Source organism: Eschrichtius robustus, chromosome 10 (assembly GCF_028021215.1).
Source record: "Eschrichtius robustus isolate mEscRob2 chromosome 10, mEscRob2.pri, whole genome shotgun sequence".
Classification (NCBI taxonomy): domain Eukaryota; kingdom Metazoa; phylum Chordata; class Mammalia; order Artiodactyla; family Eschrichtiidae; genus Eschrichtius; species Eschrichtius robustus.
The window spans coordinates 73906738-73926795 of record NC_090833.1 but is presented as its reverse complement, the minus strand read 5'-3'; the positions used below and the strand labels follow the sequence as shown (position 1 = coordinate 73926795).

At 36.6% G+C, this 20058-nt stretch overlaps 1 long non-coding RNA gene across 1 annotated transcript in view; it reads left to right on the top strand.

The window, feature by feature from the left end:
- Window positions 1-19502, top strand: part of LOC137770642 (uncharacterized) — a 629331-nt gene extending 609829 nt beyond the window's left edge. The window contains exons 3-4 of the long non-coding RNA XR_011075201.1: window positions 17332-17425; window positions 19249-19502. This is a non-coding gene — a long non-coding RNA (uncharacterized lncRNA). The remainder of the gene's footprint in view (window positions 1-17331; window positions 17426-19248) is intronic.
- Window positions 19503-20058: the final 556 nt, after the last annotated feature.

Here is a 20058-nt window from a genome sequence, read left to right as displayed (position 1 = left end):
CCCTGTTCGCACAGCTCCTGGTGTTCAGCTTTGGATTTGGACCCGCCTCTGCGTGTAGGTCGCCTGAGGGCGTCTATTCCCCGCCCAGACAGGACGGGGTTAAAGGAGCAGCTGCTTCGGGGGCTCTGGCTCACCCAGGCCGGGGGGAGGGAGCGGTCCGGAGGAGGCGGGACGAGCCTGCGGCGGCAGAGGCCGGCGTGACGTTGCACCAGCCCGAGGCACGCAGTGTGTTCTCCCGGGGAAGTTGTCCCTGGATCACGGGACCCTGGCAGTGGTGGGCTGCACCGGCTCCCGGGAGGGGCGGTGTGGAGAGTGACCTGTGCTCACACACAGGCTTTTTGGAGGCGGCAGCAGCAGCCCCAGCGTCTCACGCCTGTCTCTGGGGTCCGCGCTGATCGCCGCGGCTCGCGCCCTTCTCTGGGGTTCGTTTAGGCGGCGCTCTGAATCCCCTCTCCTTGCGCGCCGTGAAACAAAGAGGCAAGAAGAAGTCTCTTGCCTCTTCGGCAGCTGCAGACCTTTTCCCGGTCTCCCTCCCAGCCAGCTGTGGTGCGCTAACCCCTTCAGGCTGTGTTCACGCCGCCAGCCCCAGTCCTTTCCCTGCGATCCGACCGAAGCCGAGCCTCAGCTCCCAGCCCCGCCCGCCCCGGCGGGGGAGCAGACAAGCCTCTCGGGCTGGTGAGTGCTGCTCGGCGCCGAGCCTCCGTGCGGGAATCTCTCCGCTTTGCCCTCCGCACCCCTGTGGCTGCGCTCTCCTCCGTGGCTCCGAAGCTTCCCCCCCTCTGCCACCCGCAGTCTCTGCCCGCGAAGGGGCTTCCTAGTGCGTGGAAATCTTTCCTCCTTCACAGCTCCCTCCCACTGGTGCAGGTGCCGTCCCTATTCTTTTGTCTCTGTTATTTCTTTTTTCTTTTGCCCTACCCAAGTACGGGGGGAGTTTCTTGCCTTTTTGGAGGTCGGACGTCTTCTGCCAGCGTTCAGTGGGTGTTCTGTAGGAGCAGTTCCACGTGTAGATGTATTTCTACTGTATCCGTGGGAAGGAAGGGGATCTCCGCGTCTTACTCTTCCGCCATCTTCTCTCCTCCCCTTAGATAAATTTTTAAATGAGAGAAAAATGTATGTTTCACAGGGCTGCTGTAGGAATTATACAAAATAGCATAAGTGAAACATCTAATAAGGTTACTGGCATATGTAGAAATTTCTTAAATTTTAGTTTCTTTGTACTAAGTTAAATATCATTCATCAAGGAAAAAAATGGACACTTTACATCTTATATTTATACACAGAACATTATTTTTTTCTTTAACTGGTTTCCCCCTTTTCCCCTTAAAAATATAATTCACTTTCGTAAATTTGTCACAAAGTGCTTTAGTCTCAAATAATGTATGGTTTTACAGGTTAAATTTTTATTAGAATCTCTTCAGATATTCTAATTCTATTCTGAGTCAGCTACAACCCAAGATCCAGAACGAGACGTTTTCCCCCCTAGGAACATATTTAAAAGAATGGCTGGAGAAGAGCCTTTCGTGGGTCAGGACAGTCTTGATGAATATTCCCACCAATAATTAATTCCTGATTCACAGAATTAGGAAGGTTATGAATCGCCACTTGGTACAATTTAATCATTGGAACTTAATTTGTATGAATTTAGCTGGAGAAAAACTGGACTAATTTCAGACTGGTAAGCAGATGGCCAGTTTTCCTCTGCTTACTATTCCCTCGGTTCCCTTCCTCCTTCAATTTTCATCTACTATCTCACAAGTGTTTTTAGGACTATTCCCTGGAGGTTCATAGAATGAGTGATATTCTCTGTGGCTACTCACTCTGCTTAGATAGAAAATATTCCAGGAGGAAAAGATAAAAATATATTGGCCCTCTATGAAACTGCCTTTGTCTGCATTAGTAGGCTCTATCTGGCAACATTAAGTACATTATTTATTGCTGTCCTTAAGATCTTCTTGAAACAGCAAAAGATATATTTCAATTGAAATTTAAATAAATATGCTGCCTAATTGCTTTAGACTTTGATGTCTTAGCGTTTGTGTATAAATGTTAATTTATATAAATATGTAACTAAACATAAAGTTGTAGCAGTGAATAAGAGTACGAAATTTGGAGTTAGATTAAGTGGGGCTTGAGTTCCAGATGTTTGACTCTGGAAACCAGATAGTCTATGTGAATTTCAGTATTTGCATTTGTTAAATGGGTTTAACTCTAGCACACCCTTGCGTGACTATTTCAGGGGTTAAGTGAAGTAACTCAAATATTGCATATATTGCCTGGGAGAACTAAATGAGATAGGCATGTAATGTGCACAGTACATGACAATTAGTAAGGACTAAAAATATATATATACTCATGTTTATACTATATGCCATGCATCTTATATATATGTAACAGGTATTAAATATTTTACTATAACTTTACTAATGTGATATAAACACATACCCATTAATATTCTTCAAGCAGGTAATAATTAGCAAGTCTATGAATTAAAATAGGAATAGACAAGTTTCTCCTGCAAAGGCCCAGTCAGTATATATGTCCTGCTTTGTGGGACATATACACTCTATCACAGCTTCTCAATTCCACTGTTGTAGCAGCCTAGAAACCATGGACCATACGTAAATGAATGAGTTGTGGCTGTGTTCCAAAAAAGCTTCATGAACACTGAAATTTAAATTTTATCTATTTTTCACATCATGAAATATTTAGGTTTTTTATATTTTTGCAACCATTTAAAAATATAAAAGCCATTTGCAGCTCCATAGCTGTACAAAAAGAGGTGGTGGGTCAACCTTGGCCCATGTGCTATAGGTTACCTACTACTGAATTAAGACACTGTACCAGTGTTGACACGCCTCTTCTCCCTCTTACAGTTTTTTTTAATTTACTTTTAATTTTTGATTTGTTTAAGTTTTAGTTTAGTTTAGTTTTGTTTTAAATCATATAACTAAGGAATTTCTCACAGGAAGGCCATATTGATTCTATTTACTAAATGGATATTACCTATCTATCTGTGCTCTTTTCCCCAAAATTATTTTTTTTAATATTAGTTTGACATGGAAAGCAATTATTAGTTGGATAAAAATAGATCTTTAACAATTATATATGTGCTTATGCTTGTACTTGATAAACCTTCCTATTATTTCTAATACAGTTTCTGGTTTTCAGTATTTCTACTACCTTGGGTTTTTTGTTTGTTTTGTTTTTGAGTAAATAAGATAACTGTATTATCACTGAAGGGAGAGATTTAACTAAGTAGAAATAAGTAGAGCACAAAACAAAAGGCCTAAGAAATCAAATAAATCACTATAAAAACTCTAAAATGTTTAATTCCATCACTTTTTATATAATGGCATAACCATTGTTTGAGAGGCTTACTCAGGTCTGCAAAATTCAATAATGATTTTTATTTTAGTTGAACAGAGTAGTTAATAATCTGATAGGCAACCTACTATCTAAGGTAGCACAACTTCCCAAGTTTTACCATGGATCACAGGAAAGTCAAAGCATCAGTTAACCATCTTCAATCTACATGCGCCCTTCCTGTGATGGTTAATTTTATGTCAGCTTGACTGGGCTAAGGGATGCCCAGATAATACTTTATTTCTGGGTGTGTTTGTGAGGGTATTTCCAGAAGAGAGTACCATTTGATTTAGTAGACTGAATAAAGAAGATCTGCCCTCACCAACGTGGGTGGTAGCATCAGTCTGTTGAGGGCCTGAATGGAAAACAAAAAAAAAAAAAAAAATGAAAGAAGGAAGGGCGAATCCCCTCTGTTTTTCCTTGAGCTGGGATGTCATCCATCTTCTCCTGCCTCCGAACATAGGAGCTCCTGCTTCTCAGCTCTTCAGACTTAGACTGAATTACACCACCGGCTTTCCTGGTTCTCCAACTCATTGTGTGTCTACTCCTTTAGAAAAGTTCCCAGAATTTCCTTTTGATTCTAACTATGAAATATTCTTCATCTAATTATTATTAAATTAAATGCCATTTTTTCCCAATATGTCTCAGTGGAAACTACAAATATTTTCACCATTGGCTTAAAAAGTTAGTGAATCAGGGCTTTAAAAGGGCAGAAAATGCACAGATGCACAATAAAGGTTGAAAGAGCAGGACCTGACATTTTGGGATACCTTAGTGAATATTAAATAACAGAATTCTAAAGCTAGTACTAACTCAGGCTCAGTGCTTCCTTCTCTGTTGTGACTGTTGACTCGGCAGAGCTCCCAGCTTTTCTTCATTCTGAGCAACGCTGAAATGTGATGTTACTGCCACAGACTCTTCCTGTTTACTCTTTAAATTGTTTCAAATATTTTAAAGACTGAATTGGACTCTCCATGAAGCAATCTCATTGCTGCATTCTCTTGCATATCCAAACACTCAAAGCACAGGTAGATAAAGCACAAATATAATGAAAACTGTTCTGTTTGATTTTATAGACTGGAGGTAAAGCAAGGGTAGAGAAAAGTTAAGGGAATTGAACAAACTATACAGAAAGTTTTCATTATCTCCAAATTAAAAGATTCTTTATATTGACACTAACATATACAGAATAAAAATCAGACTGAGTACAGTTAAACATTTACGGTCTTCTTTTGTCTAAAATATTTCATAAAATCTGGAAATTTGAACAACTGATGCTCAAACCTTTCCTTAACAAATTATGAAAATGTCTTAGTGCTTTACCTTTCTAGACTTAATATTGCTTTAGGAGCAACCCTTGGAATTTTCTTGATATTTACTATAAAGACATTTTGAATACAATATTTTTTAACTTATACTTCTGTCTCTAATTAAAGACACTTGGGAAAAATTTCTCTCACTGTCTTGAGGCAGGAAGGCATATATATATACATATATATATATAAAAAATATATATTTACAATATATATTTAAATATAGATTTACAATATACATTTAAATATATATATTTATAATATATTTACAATATATATTTAAATATATAATATATTTTATATATTTATAAATTTATATTATATATAAATAAGTTATATACATATAATTTATTTTTATCTAATGGGTTGGTCCATGGAATTATGACTTTGTGTTACGCTGCTTTTTCATGTTTACTGCCAGAGAGCTCAGAGCAAAATTTGTAGTTCATCTCCATTAAGTATACTGGATCTCATAGGGTGAGGTTTCTTGCCTCTTTCCCTTCCAAAGAAAATATTAAAGGAAATACAGAAGTGAACTGGTTAAGTTTTTCCTTATCTGTACACTGATAAATAGAGATGAAAAAGTAGACTGTCTCCAACCAGTGAAGAAATGTCCTCCAAAGTTCCTTTGGCAGATGCTAACCAAGGCTTTATTTTCAGGGATGGGAAGTTCAGAAGCTTAGAAAAAAATTCATTTCATTATGTAGAAAAATTCAGCTCTTTTCAGTTTTTATATCAAAATTCATTGAAAACTCAAGGCATGTCATTGAAAGCTTTGAGTGTTTGGAATGTCTTTTATTTTCTTTTTCCCAGTTAATCAATTATGATTATTTTTGAGATTTAAGTGGTGATTTACAAAGATAGACCTTATTAAGTTGTGCTACCTATTTTTGGATGTATGAACATCCAAAAAGTTAAAGAAAAGACAAAGAAATAAAAATTAATAATATAGGAAATTTTCTGATGAATTATAATATTCAAAGGAAAAGAATAGCTATAGAAGCAGGTACATACAATCTTAGTAAAATGCAGAAGATTGTCACAATTCAAAGCATAGTGAAAGGAATGCTAGCGTATAAATCAGCATTTGTTAAAATGAAGTGTTGGGAGATACCTAATATATGGTATATAGTAGATGCATTTGGGAGTATTGGGCTTAGCTCTGTTTCTTGGCTAAAATAATAATAAAAAAACTTAGTTGGTAGATAGCACATTTCCATATAGGCATATATGGCTTGGAAAACTGATTTAAGGTTTAACCTCTTAGCTTATAAGGACTTTATTTTACAGACTTAGAATTTTATTTTTTTAACTGAAATATAGTTGATTTACAATTTTCGTTGATTTCTGCTGTACAGCAAAGTGATTCAGATATATATACACATTTTATTGAATATTCTTTTCCATTATGGTTTATGTCAGGGTATTGAATATAGTTCCATGTGCTATACAGCAAGACCTTGTTTTTTATCCATTCTATATGTAAAAGTTTGCATCTACTAACCCCAAACTCCCAGTCCATGTCTCCCCCACTTCCCCTCCCCCTTGGAAGCTACAACTCTGTTCTCTATGTCAGTGAGTCTGTTTCTGTTTCATAGCTAGATTCATTTGTGAAATATTTTAGATTTCACATATAAGTGATAGCATATGGTATTTGTCTTCCTCTTTCTGACTTACCCACTTAGTATGATAATCTCTAATTGCATCCATGTTGCTGCAAATGGCATTATTTGTTCTTTTTTATGGCTGAGTAATATTCCATTGTATATATGTACACATCTTATTTATCCATTCATTTGTTGATGGACATTTAGGTTGTTTCCATGTTGTGGCTATTGTGAATAGTGCTGCTATGAACATAGGGGTGCATGTATCTTTTTGAATTATGGTTTTGTCCAGATATATGCTCGGGAGTGGGATTGCTGGATCATATAGTAATTCTATTTTTAGTTTTTGAGGAACCACCATACTATTTTCCATAGTGGCTGCACCAACTTACTTACATTCCCACCGACAGTGGAGGGTTCCCTTTTCTCCATATCCTCTCCAGTGTTTGTTTGTTATTTGTAGACTTTTTAATGATGGCCATTCTGGCTGGTGTGAGGTGGCACCTCATTGTATTTTTGATTTGCATTTCTCTAATAATTAGTGATGTTGAGCTCTTTTCATGTGCCTATTGGCCATCTGTATTTCTTCTTTGGAGAAATGTCTAGGTCTTCTGCCCATTTTTCAATTGGGTTGATTTTTTGTTGTTGAGTTGTATGAGCTGTTTGTTTGTCTATTTTGGAAATTAAGCCCTTGTCGTTTGCATCGTTTGCAAATATTTTCTCCCATTCTGTAGGTTTTTTTTTTGTTTTGTTTATGGTTTCCTTTGCTGTGCAAAAGCTTGTAAGTTTGATTAGGTCCCATTTGTTTATTTTTGTTTTTATTTCTATTGCCTTGGGAGACTGACCTAAGAAAACATTGGTATGATTTATGTCAGAGAATGTTTTGCGTATGATCTCTTCTAGGAGTTGTAGGGTGTCATGTCTTCAGTTTAAGTCTTTAAGCCATTTTGAGTTTATTTTTGTGCATGGTGTGAGGGTGTGTTCTAATTTCATTGATTGATATACAGGCGGCTGTCCAGCTTACCAGGCACCACTTGCTGAAGATACTGTCTTTTTCTCCATTGTATATTCTTGTCTCCTTTGTCAAAGAGTAATTGACCGTAGGTGTGTGGGTTTATTTCTGGGCTCTTTATTCTGTTCCATTGATCCATATGTCTGTGTTTGTGCCAGCACAACACTGTTTTGATTACTGAAGCTTTGTAGTATTGTACAGACTTCGAATTTTAGTAAGAACTTAGCATTCAAAACCAAACAACAGGTTGGTTATATGTAGGATACATAGATCTTTCCAGATGTTCACCTTTGCAAACAATATGTTCTATATTTGCTTCAAATGGCAAATTTCATTAGCTGATGTTCAAGCTGCTTCCATGACTTGGTCACACATTGAGGACTCTGGTATAGGTATGATGCTTTGGATCTGTTTTTTGAAAATTAACATCTGGACATTTGTGTCTGTGATAGTCATAAAATTTAAAGATGTATATCTCAAGATTTGCAAATCTTAGAATATGGAAATATATATTTTACAATATGTTCTCTGTACAATTGAAGTCTGTAGTATATGTCAGATTATTACTGACTTCTGGCAGGGATGGTTAGGTCTTAATGCAAGGGAAGTTTGCCTAATGCTTGGGCTTTTATGCATGTATTTTCCAAGGAACTGGCACAGGCTAGGATACTTGCTGAGAGAACAACTGGAATCAAGGGAATCAGTTACAGGTGACAATGATTCTGGAATCCTAAAGAGGTTATTCTATAAAGGAGAAACTTACTTAAAAGAATAATCATCATGATTGTCATCAAGGTGGTTTGTTATCTCATCTTCTTGTCTATACATAATTTGTCAGTGGATTTTGTCTTCGGATCACTGAGTTACCTCTCTTTGCAGCTACACACCCATTAGGGAAAATTCTTGTAATACTGAGGACTTTCGAAATAAGCCAGGATTGAAAGGAAGAGAGTTAGCTAGGTAGGATATGGCTAAAACTCACCAAAGTAAAACAGAGACCATAGCATTTAGGCCTTGCTTTATTTTGTCCATGGAGGATTAAAAAAGTAGGAATGCTTTATTCTGTCAACATCAAGTGAAAAGCAGAAATGTGAGGTGTCAGAGTCATAAAGACATTGATGTAGGATGTTTACTCTTTTGTCACCCTCTTTCCTTGGTGATCTCATGCAGTCCCAAGGCTCTCAACGCTTTTGATGTTCCTTTAACTGCCTGGCATGATGCTCCAGGCTATGTAAGTTGGATATTTAAAATGCACCTCAAATTTAGCATGTTCAAAACTGCACTGTTTCTTCCTTCACTCCTGTCACCAGCTCTATGTTACTCCTTCTTCCTCTAGTTTTTATGGTCATAGTAAATTGCACCATCAGGAACACACTGTTCAAGCCAGAATATTTCAGTCATCCTGGATCCTTCTCTCTTCCTCAAGTCTGACAAAACAATATTTGTCCTATTTCTAATTCATTCTCTTTGCTTCTTTGAGACCAGCATATGTGACTATAATAAAATCCCACTAACCTCCTAACTTTCTCCCTTGCTTCCCTTTTCTTTTCTCTACACAATAGCCAGGGTTATCTTAAACACAAAACAAAACAACAAAACAAAAAAAAGCAAACAAAACAAAGTTTAATTATGCCACTGTCTTGCTAAAATTTTTAAAATCTTTATTTTCTTCTCACTTCCGTTAGAATTAGATTAATTGTTGATAAATGTAAAGCAACCAGCTCTCTGCGGATGAAAAAAAAAAAAAAATCTCTATTTTGTAGTGATTAGCTTAATGATTTCCTTTGTTTCAAAACTCCCACCAATTTCAAGCTAGCATCATCATGTGATGTCACTGAATGTGGAGCTGGAAAGAGGTGTGCAGTAGCACTCCATTGCATTGCATGTCCACCGTATAGATACAATAGTTGTAAAATGTCTATTGTGATAATAGAAAACTACAGCAAAATAATTTAGGAAGTGGTGAGCTTTGCCTTTGTTTCCAAAATGATTCATTTAGTTGTAAATTTAAATAATTTAACTAGTTTAACCTTGAATGTGGATGATGTTTAAAAACAGGCTCACAATACTCATGAAAATTTAGTGATCGGCTCTCAGAAACCCGTTTGAGCAGCTCTATCAATCAATCAATCACCCCACTGAACAAAATCCAAGACCTTTTCTCTGCCTAACAAACAAAGTCCTTCATAACCTGGTTGCTACTTCACCCTCTATGATCATCTCAAGTCTTTGAGTCCCTCTTTTCCAGCTCAGTTGATTTCCTTTCTGGGGCTGGAGCACAGCAAGTCTTTGTCTTCTCAGAAATTTTGTATCCAAAGTGACTTGGGTGGTTGTATTTTTGTTGAAACTGAAAAGAGCTTAGGGGAAATGATTATCTCAAACTTGGGATACTTCGTGCACCAAATGCATGAAATTACAAATCCACATATTTTTATTTCATTGTAAGAAACCCAACAATCCCCGAAGTCACATAGTAGTACAAATACCTGACAACAAGGCGATCTACTTTATTTCCATCATCTGAATATATTTCATCTGAGTCTTCTTAAATAATATTGACTTTAGTTATTTCCTACCATTTTCTCAGGTCCTTTATATAACTTAATAATTCTCCTCTTGCTTTTTGATTATTTTGTGGTAAATGTCTGAAATTTTCATTTGGATTAAGGATTTTTTTGACTTCTTTTACAGTAGGAAATCTACCCGCTGTAGAAAATATTATGCTCTACTGCCGCCACTCCCACCCTGGGGGATGGCTGCAGTCAGTGACTGGTCTCCACTGAGGAACAAAGGCCCTGTCACCTTGCCTCAATTTGGGGGCCATCCCAACTAGATCACCTGAGGAATTTGTTGCAACTGCATCACAGTTCGGCTAATCCCTTTGTCTGTCTGTCTGATTTTGACTCTTCCCAGGGAACCTGACCTAAGAAATAGGTAGAATGGACACTAGTTTCCTTTACCAACACTCTACAACGAAAACTAAGTAGGTTTACGTGGATAATTTAGTAAAACCCTATCCACCTACACACTCCCCTTTCCAGCAACCTCCCACAAACACACTTCTTCAAGAATAATTGTTTGTTTTACTAGTATATACCACTGTCTATTTGCCAGATTCAGCATTTCCATGATCACCGTCCAGGAGGGTTCAAAGCAAATCCTGCTTTTATCCTACACTTAGCATCTTACCAGCACTTCTGCTTCTTTTCCTAACCACATAGCGTGGATGGAAACTCTAGCTGGGAATTCCTGAGATACCTTTAATCTGCTAGGTGTTCATTATTCTGTATTTAATACCTCTCTCTTGTCTCACTCTGGCCCTCTCAGCTTTTTTAGAATCCCCCGCTATATATTAACTGCTTATCTTAAGTGAACCATTACCTTCTTCATAAGATAATTATAAATTTAAATGAGCTGGTTAGATAAAGCACCAGGCAGAATTGTTCTGGTACATATTAGGTGTTCGATAAGGGTATTTTATTATTATCAGCAGGAACTATACCTTGGTCACGTAACTTCATCTGTAAGAGGCTCATAATTCAGCAACCAAAGTCTGACAGTAAAGTAATAATCCTGGGAGTCTAAGAAACACTCAAATGCATGCAACCTAAAGTAGAAACAAGATTCAGACTTGTCTAGCTAACTCCAAATCTTGCTCTGTTTTCAATAATCTTCACATTCACTTATATTTAGTTAAGAGTAATACCAATCATAATTTTTTAAAGTATATAAAATCACAAAAACTTACATAAACATCAGTAATTGAGTCAGTATCTGTGTACTAATCACACTTCTTTTATAGGGAAAGGTAACGTTGTATAGGCCACAGTGACAGCCCTCATTTTTTAGATTGTAACAACATATGAGTTTGAAAAGTTGAAAATATCTAGCACATAAAACATAAGTTATTAAACAAAATTAATCCTGTCTTTGAATTTCTAATCACCAATTTGGTAACTTTTATCAAATTTTAGTTTAGCATGCTTCGGAAAACTTGGCAAATACAGTGTGACATGGATGCATTTAAAACAGATTATCTTTTTGGATTTAAAAATGAAACAAGTGTAAATATTCAATATACCTTTGAGCGGCTTTTATGTCATCGTTACCATCCAAGTATGTACATAATAAAAAATTAGAAATCATGCTGAGATGCACTACACAGAATATGTGTTAAGAGAGAATTAAATATGGCAGAATATTAACAAATCAAGGACAAACATATTTTCAGTTCCAAAAGGACCATGAAGGTCAGTGAGTTCAGAACTCCTCCCTTTTCAGTGATTTTATAATCAAAAGGGCATAATCTATTTGTTTTCGATTTTATTAAGTAAATTGTCCTTTTGCTGTGTCTTGCCCCACTCCCAACAATGGTTACAAAAATAGCTATCCTAATTAGAACCAAATAATAATAATGAAGTATTATACTTATGAGGCATTTAATATTAGAAGGACAGGTAAAATTAAAAAGAAATGCTTATGAGATAATGAGCTTATTATATAGGCACTATATTCTTTGATTTTTCCAACAAAAGTGGAAGGAACTGTTATCAGATTATTTGTCTTGTTTCCTCCTTTTTCCAGACATTCACCTAGTCCACATTTTCCAATCTCCTGTAGTTAGGATTAGTCATGTAGTCTACTGAGTAGTGGCTCTCTACTAGGTTTGCCTCATAAACACCTCATACGCTGACTCTCAGGTTACTTTTCCTTGGAAGTTATACATTAAACAACCTTGAGAGAACTATATATTAAAAATAGTGAAGCCCCAAGATGGAAAGAATCAAGATCTCTCAATCTTAGCAGAGGATAATGTTAACTCCCCACTGTTTTAAGTTTGATACTATGTGGAAAACTAATTTCTATTCTTTTAGGCCTCTGAAATTTGGGGACTTAATTATTATAGCAGCTAGTGTTACCCTAATAATACTCTCATTCTCATTTTAACAATTATGGAACTTAAAAAGTAGATCACAGATAATTTTCTTGCCTTGCTAGATTCTACCAGATTTTTCTCCTCGGACTAAGGAGTAAGAAAATATCCTTCTTTTCTCTTCCATTCACCATTCTAGATAAAATGAGGCATTAACTTACTTTCCGTAGGCCTATACACTTTAAGCTTCTGTGTGTGTATGTTTGTGTTTGTGTGTGTGTGTGTGTGTGTGTGTGTGTGTGTATATTGAGTCACTGTGTGGTTATTTATTTTTATTTATTTTGGTCAGTGTAGATGTACATAGCTTATAACTCAGTTATTTTCTGCATCCCATTTTTTTGCTTAATTTTCACTTGCATCTTTTTGATTTTATTAATTATTTCAGTGCTGGTCCACTTTGTATATTTTGTTCTCTTACTGCTATCAGCAGTCTCTCTGATTATGTACAGTTTTATTTTCTTCCACATCCTGACTTTTTTGTCTGCCATTTTCAGTTCTCTTTAACGGTCTCCAGTGGTCATTGCTCACAGATTATGAAGTTTTTATGAGTGGAAGGAATTAAAAGGTTTAAAACCATTCTCAGGATAGGTTTTATAGTTGGGATTCTGGTAATGAAGGGACAAAGAACAAATAAAGAAATAGGATAACTGTCTACAGAGGCTGATGGTTTTATTTCTCATTGATATACTAATAGATTGAAAAAAATTGTATAAGGTATATAGAAGGAAGTGCCTTCATAAAATCATGTAACTTGACAATAATTTAGAATGGAGGTATAATACAGCCACACATCCTCGATTTCCTTATTTATAAACTTTGTCCCATCAGTGTTTTTCTCTATCCACTATTCCATCAGTGGCATAGCTACTTCCTGAGTTAGAAAACCATAATAGATCTCTATATCATACAGAGTTTGGAGGACTTATTCATTTTTCCGGCAAAAGTTAAAGTGCAAAACTTTCAGCCCATCAATCCTTTAGCAAGCTGTCCAAGGTGACATTTCATTAGCACATTTTGTCAGTGGATAAATCGTACAGCATGCTCTGAAGGGAAGGTGGAAAACATCTAGTCCTTTTTCATTAGATCCATCTGAACTTGAACCACTGGAGATTACATACAAAAAGCATGTGAGACAGAAGCAGCGCTATCCTGTCTATAAACTGCATTAATCATTCATCCCCTTCAGAGTGTCTTAAGTCAGTGCCATATCTCTGGTTAGGCCCCAAACTGGCTATTCAATTTTGAGCTGCGTGACAGATACATTTCAAGGAAAATCAGAAACATAACGACTCCTGCCAGGCTTGATAAAGTCCTCATTCATCAATTAAGAGGTTCCAATAAGCTCAGATGGATATGGAAAAATAAGGAAACTTACATGATAACACTTGATGATTTTCTCTGTTCTTTCTCGGGTTGATGAATTCCTGGGAATAAGGATCACAAAGGCTTACTGAAAAACCTGGATTCAGAAGGACATCCTACCATCTGAAGAAAGAGGGTTCCTTTCATATTCTGCCTAGATCAGGCTCTATCCAGAAGCAATTGATAAGGAAAAGTTTTATGGGCAACTTCATAATTCTCTCTCAGTGGTTGTAATTCACTTAAAGTTCTCACTCTCTTTTTTTTGTTTCTTGTAAGCATGAAAGTCTGTGGAAATAGGAGTTTACCCTTTATTCTCATGATTTCAATTTTGTTGGATCAAATCAGAGTGCTAGGAATATTTCCCAGTTTTAAATAGCTATAGGGTCAAAATGTTTCTGAAACATATGCTCAAATATAAATTTTTGTTCTGTAATTCCATCCAGGGAGTATTTCAAACCAAGAGTTTTTTGTGTGTATAAAGTAGGGAGAATATATCTTTATAAAATGTACAGCATTTTCATTAGGCAAATTATCAAAGTGAATGAAAACTGATTGTACATGGAAGCTGTACCAAAAAACTAATAAGCATGATATCTGGTCAGTCCCTAAGTGTATTGTGAGAAGTAGCCAGTACCACTAAAAAATATCCAATATCACTGAGGTCAGAATTTTTAGAAGCTAATGCTAATCAATGAGAACTTCGAGAAAAGAAAATATAATTTGTATTGCTTGCTTATATGAACCCATAGAGCTAGTCAATCAACAGATATATCCAGGATCTCATTGTGCCGAAGGTAACATTTGGCATTGTTGTGAGACTGCATCATGATTAAACTTTATTTCAAATTACTTCAAAGTACTTTGTTTTCAATAAACGAATGGTTTTCAAACTGTGCTCCTAAGAGCGTCATGTGGCTATTCCTCAGGTGTTTCTAGAGCAAAGAGGGCAGATTGGAGCTTGGGTGGGGTTTGTGGGGAGCCTTCCAACATCAACTGAAACAAATGTACTGCTACATATAGGACACTTCCTACTAAGGTTTCCTTTGGACAAAAATTCTGCATCTGAGAACCATTAGAAAACCACTGTAATAATTAAAATTGAGGATATCTTTTTTCTTTTACTGCCACAAGACACAATTTATTTTAAAAACACAAGCAGAAATTTCCATATCTGAATCTAAGCCAACCACTGGCTCAGAAAATTTGGATGAAATATCTTTATTGCATTGATGGAATTACTGAAATTGGTTTGATGATCAGTAGCATAGCCAACATCAACCCATTTATTAAAGTGATTAATCATGGTCTGTTTGTTATTAAGCAGACTCTCCAAATTTTTTTTTTCCCTCTTGGCATTTTGTCTTATTAAATAGAACTTAAAAGAAGTTATCTTAATGATCTTTTTTGCTGTGAAAGTAAAGATTTACTCATGTTGATCTCAGTTAAGTTTCCTGGGGCCTATACCTGACATTTGTTTAGTGATTTTTACTTTTTATAAAGTGCCTTCATGACAATTTCATTTGATTTTCACAACTGTGAATTTTACATAGTGCCTAGTCAAGCTTTAAAGTCTTACTGCCCAAGTTCATCGGATGGATAAGGTGGCAGAGCTAGAACTTGATCTGGACCATCTGCCTCTCAGACCCTGGACTCTCTGTGCATAACCTTCCCATTTCTAAATGGGTCTAGCTCCAGAAGACTTATATGTGCATATGTTGTAAATAATGATATTCCATAGCCACATAGCTATGGATTGAAAACAGTGGGAGAATAGTGGCCAGAATAGGAAGCCTAGGAAGCTTCAGCCATACCCATACCCAAACTCTTTTAGTCTACTTTGTGAAGTCACTCCAAATAATAACAATAACAACATCCTCCTATATGGACAATTTACATTTTCTTCATGTCTTGACTATTCAAATAGAAATCTCTTTCCTTGACACTCAAGGCAAAAATAGTCCCAAAACAAGATACGCACTAAATATTATAAGAAGTAGACTGGGTTTGGAAATACCTTGGAATATTTCGTTTTTAGTCAGACTGCTGCTTTGAATTTTTTAATTTACAGTAGATAGATAGATAGGAATTAATTTGATGAGAACCGCTAGAAAAGCAAAGAATCTTATGTCACTTGACGGCAGGTTATTTGTACTGATAAAGGTATTTAGGGTTTATTATTGTTGTTGTTGTTGTTATTGTTTTGAACGGGTGCATAAATGTCCAATGGAGTCAGGTTGGTTAGTGTCAGAGGCAGTGTGCTAGTTTTGCCTGAAATTAGATGTCTTGGGTCAGGGCTCAGGTTCTGCTTGCTGTTTTAAACGACTAGGGTCACTTATAGGTTGTTTTAGGAAGGATACTACCACAGTATTTTTCCCTATTAATAAATAAATTGTTGTTTTGCCTAATTGGTATACCAAAAATAAGCACAGTGAGGCAGAAAGATTACTAGACAGGAAATCAGGCCCTCTACAACCTGTTCAGTGATAGATTTTAACCAAGTTTTAATCTTGGGTTGAGCTCTGGGCCTCAGTTTCCTCACTTATAACATGAGTTGCGTGTACTCTATGCATCTATGGTGGCTAAAACTTTAAGAGAGTCTACGTAAATAAACTGTGAAATCATGAAAAAACAAATCCCATATTCCTTCTCTCTACTGTCAATTCATTAAGTAAGTTTTCTTTGATTATGCCAGGCTGTTTGTTTATGACAAAATGATCACAAGAGAGCATGGACATAAAAACCTTCCTCTTGCCACACTGCAAAGGTCATCACAAAGCATAAACACCAGAATGAGCAGTAAACTACTTATAAAGAAATATCCTGAGTGAGGGTATCAAAGCAAGCCTAGGAGTTAGTGAGGAGTAGAATTTACGTGTGAACGCCTAAGTTTATTTCTGAAACATTGGATATCATCACCATTTGCTTTTTTTGCTGGGTACTCCCCCAAATCACAGAAGTCAGCAGTAAAATGGGCTCCCTAAGATGTGGTTTGGGACCTCACCGTAATCGTTGAAACAAGCTCAGTGCTAAGATACCAACTTGTCTCTAAAGGAAGGTAATTTTTTAAAATCTCCTACTCTGAGGAGTGCCTGTTTTATGGCTTGAAGTTAAGTTTGGCTATTTAAACAGGTGATTTTAATTTAAATAACAAAAAGATTAAGAAAGAAAGGTACTAAACAGAGACTCCCACCCAACCTCCCTTTTTTTGCAGCTTGAGATTTAATAGTGCCCATGATAAACCCACTTCCTCTATGACCTAGTAGCAACACAGATGAATGAGGAAAAACCATTTGATTGAAAAATACAGCTGATTCATTGCTGACACTTCAAACTAAAAAAGTCGTAAGTTATGGTATGTTAGTTAAAATATTTCATGACTTGTAATAAAACCAGTTTTGATTAAGCCAAACAGGCAAATCATTAAAAAGAGGAAATGTTTGATTGAACCCAGGGGCAGGAATTACGTATGATCTCAAGGTGGGACTATGTTGGTTTTTTTAATATGTCAACATACTGGGTCACAGAATGCCCAGATTAAACATTATGTACAGGTGTGTCTGTCTGAGAGGCCATTTCTGGATGAGATCAGCATTTGAACTGGTGAACACAGTAAAGTGGACAGCAAAGTGAATAAGGGAGGACGTGTCCCATTCCTGCCTGCCTGCTTGAGATGGGACATCTCATTTTATCTTCTCTTGCCCTTGGACTGAAATTGACCCTATCACCTCTCCTGCTTCTCAGGCCTTCAAACTTGGACAGGAATTACACCATCAGCTCTCCTGGGTCTCCAGCTTGCAGATGGCAGATCACAGGACTTCTCAGTCTTCATAATCACGTGAGCCAATTTTTTATAATAAACCTCTCTCAATAGATAAATGATAGATAGATAGATAGAGATAGATGAGAAATTGGTTCTGTTTCTCTGGAGAACTCTGGCTAATACAGGGATTAAAAAATCAGTCTTAAAGATCTGGGCAAATAATCCCTCTCTCTCCTGTTGACTTCTTTCTACCAGGGGTTTATTCCTTCAGCGGGGCTTGGGGTGGGGAATGGGGCTGGAGGACAGAAAGCAGCCCTAGGAGAAGGAGATATGGTCCTAGGTGAGGTAAACTGACCAAAGCTGTCTAAAAACATTGCACACAAACACCAAAATCTCCCTGGTGATGTATCTACGAGAACAAATATATACTTGTTCCATGGACGTAATGCTGGCTCTGTCCTTATGGATCACATTTCCTAATGTGCTGGCACTGTGGTAGTGACACCAAAAGGAGCACAGCAGACTTGAACTCAGGCTGGTGGAGGAGTCAGGCTTCTAAGAAGGAAATTACAACAAAGTGGGATAAACGCTGTGAAAAAGGTAATCGCAGGGGTCCAGTGAGGCCTTAGGAGAACCAAATGAAATCAGGAGGTTGAAACAAGCTTTTCTGGAGTGATAACCCCAAGCCTTCTGGGCACTGCAAATACACCCTGTTAACAACGTAAAAAGGCCCTGCTGTTGGGTATTAAACAATTAGTCCAGCATTCCTGCCCACTGGATAGGCTTTAATGAAATCTAAACGTTTAGGCGTTAGTAAATCCATGGTAAGGAATTGCCATAGATAACTAACACTACCACTGACTGCTCAGATACTGAAAGAATTAATGTCTTAATCTGTAAACCTGGCTCATAATTCTTTAAGTTTATTTTTACTGCATCATTACACTTTGCTTATACACGTTGCAGTAAAATTGTGGCAACGCTGCAGATGCCACTCTTCTGCAATTCAGTTTTTGCCTCAATCAGGTTATTATAGCTGAGTTGGAAAAGATTTATTATAATTGCATAAATATGAATAAACTACAGTGGAGTTTTATGGAAATATCTGTATTCTCACAGTAATTTACTCGAAGAACTATACATTTTACTATAATAAAAAGTAAAAAGTACAGTAAAACATTGTTTCACTGTTCTCTTCCTTAAAGTGGGTATATTTCATGTCATATGTACATGCTGTAAATAGCACCTTCATTTCCAAATATGTACCTGCTGTTTAAACATTTTTGTTTAGTGAGTTTAGAAAACATTTAAATTGAAAGGCTGTGTTGAAGGGAAGGTTTAACCTTAAAGTGAACTTTGCACAAAATGTCAGTGAGCTACTGGGACAAGGGTTAGGAGAAGAACTGGTAAAAAAAAAAAACAAAACACAACAATTAGTCATCTTCCAATTAGGTGCACATACTGAGAACTCATGTGTCTTAACACTGTGGATGAAAAAGTACTAAAACACATGGTCTTTATTCTCATAGCAGCTCGTTATACCATTGCAGAGCCCTAATTTTAATATTCTCCTTTTATTCTGCTTTCCTAAAATATTGATACTTTGTCAGATGTTTCTCAAACAATGTATAAACACTCCTAGAAGCACATGGTAGAGTAGCAGGAGGTACCCTATACCACAGATAAAAATGGCACACAATCTTAAAACTGCGCTTTATGTGAAGATTTGGCAGGGAGAGAGTTAAATAATTTAACTTGTAAATAAAATCAAAACATTACTCTTTATATACTGATAGAAAGTTCTCTTAAAACAAAACCTGAAATTTTAAAGAAATGTGGACTTAATGTACAATTCCAAACTCCCTATAGGTATTAATTTACTCTCTTCTTCTTTTCAGATAAATTTCACCAGTACAGACGGCCCCTGACTGATGATGGTTTGACTTATGATTTTTTTCTACCTTAGTGCAAAAGTGATACTCATTCAGCAGAAACTGTACTTCAAATTTGGAATTTTGGTCTTTTCCCAGACTGATGATATCCGGTATGATACTCTTTGTGATGCTGGGCAGTAGCAGCAACAAGATTACGAGGGTGAACTACTAACACCCTTACAGCCATTCTGTACCAGCACAACCATTCTGTTTTTAACTTTCAGTATAGTATTCAATAAATTCCATGATCTATTTAACACTAGGACAAAATAGGCTGTGTGTGTTAGGTGATTTTACCCCATGTAGGCTAATGTAAGTGTTCTGAGCATGTTTCAGATAGGCCAAGCTAAGCTGCAATGTTTGCTGGGCTAGGTGTATTAACTGCATTTTTGACTTCTGATATTTTTAACTTAGGATGGGTTCATTGTAACCCCATCCTAAGTTGATGAAGATCTGTACTTTGAAATATCCACTTTATGTTACATTCTTTCATATGCTCAGGTTCCTGAAAGTCATAATGTGGGAAAAATTCAAGCAAATATCAGTGATGCTCTTCTGTTTACTATGTTATCTATTTAAATGCTTACTTCATGCTAGTCTGTGTGCTTTGGTTAAAACATATATCCTGTCCGTAAGAAAGCTTCAAATTTAGTTTCTTGAATATCTGACTTCAGGTAAGCAAGGCTGGACCCACTAGAAGAAAATCTAGCAGAATTTTTATTTAATTATGACCTTACAACAAACCCTGTCAATCACAATTTCCCTGATTCTCCT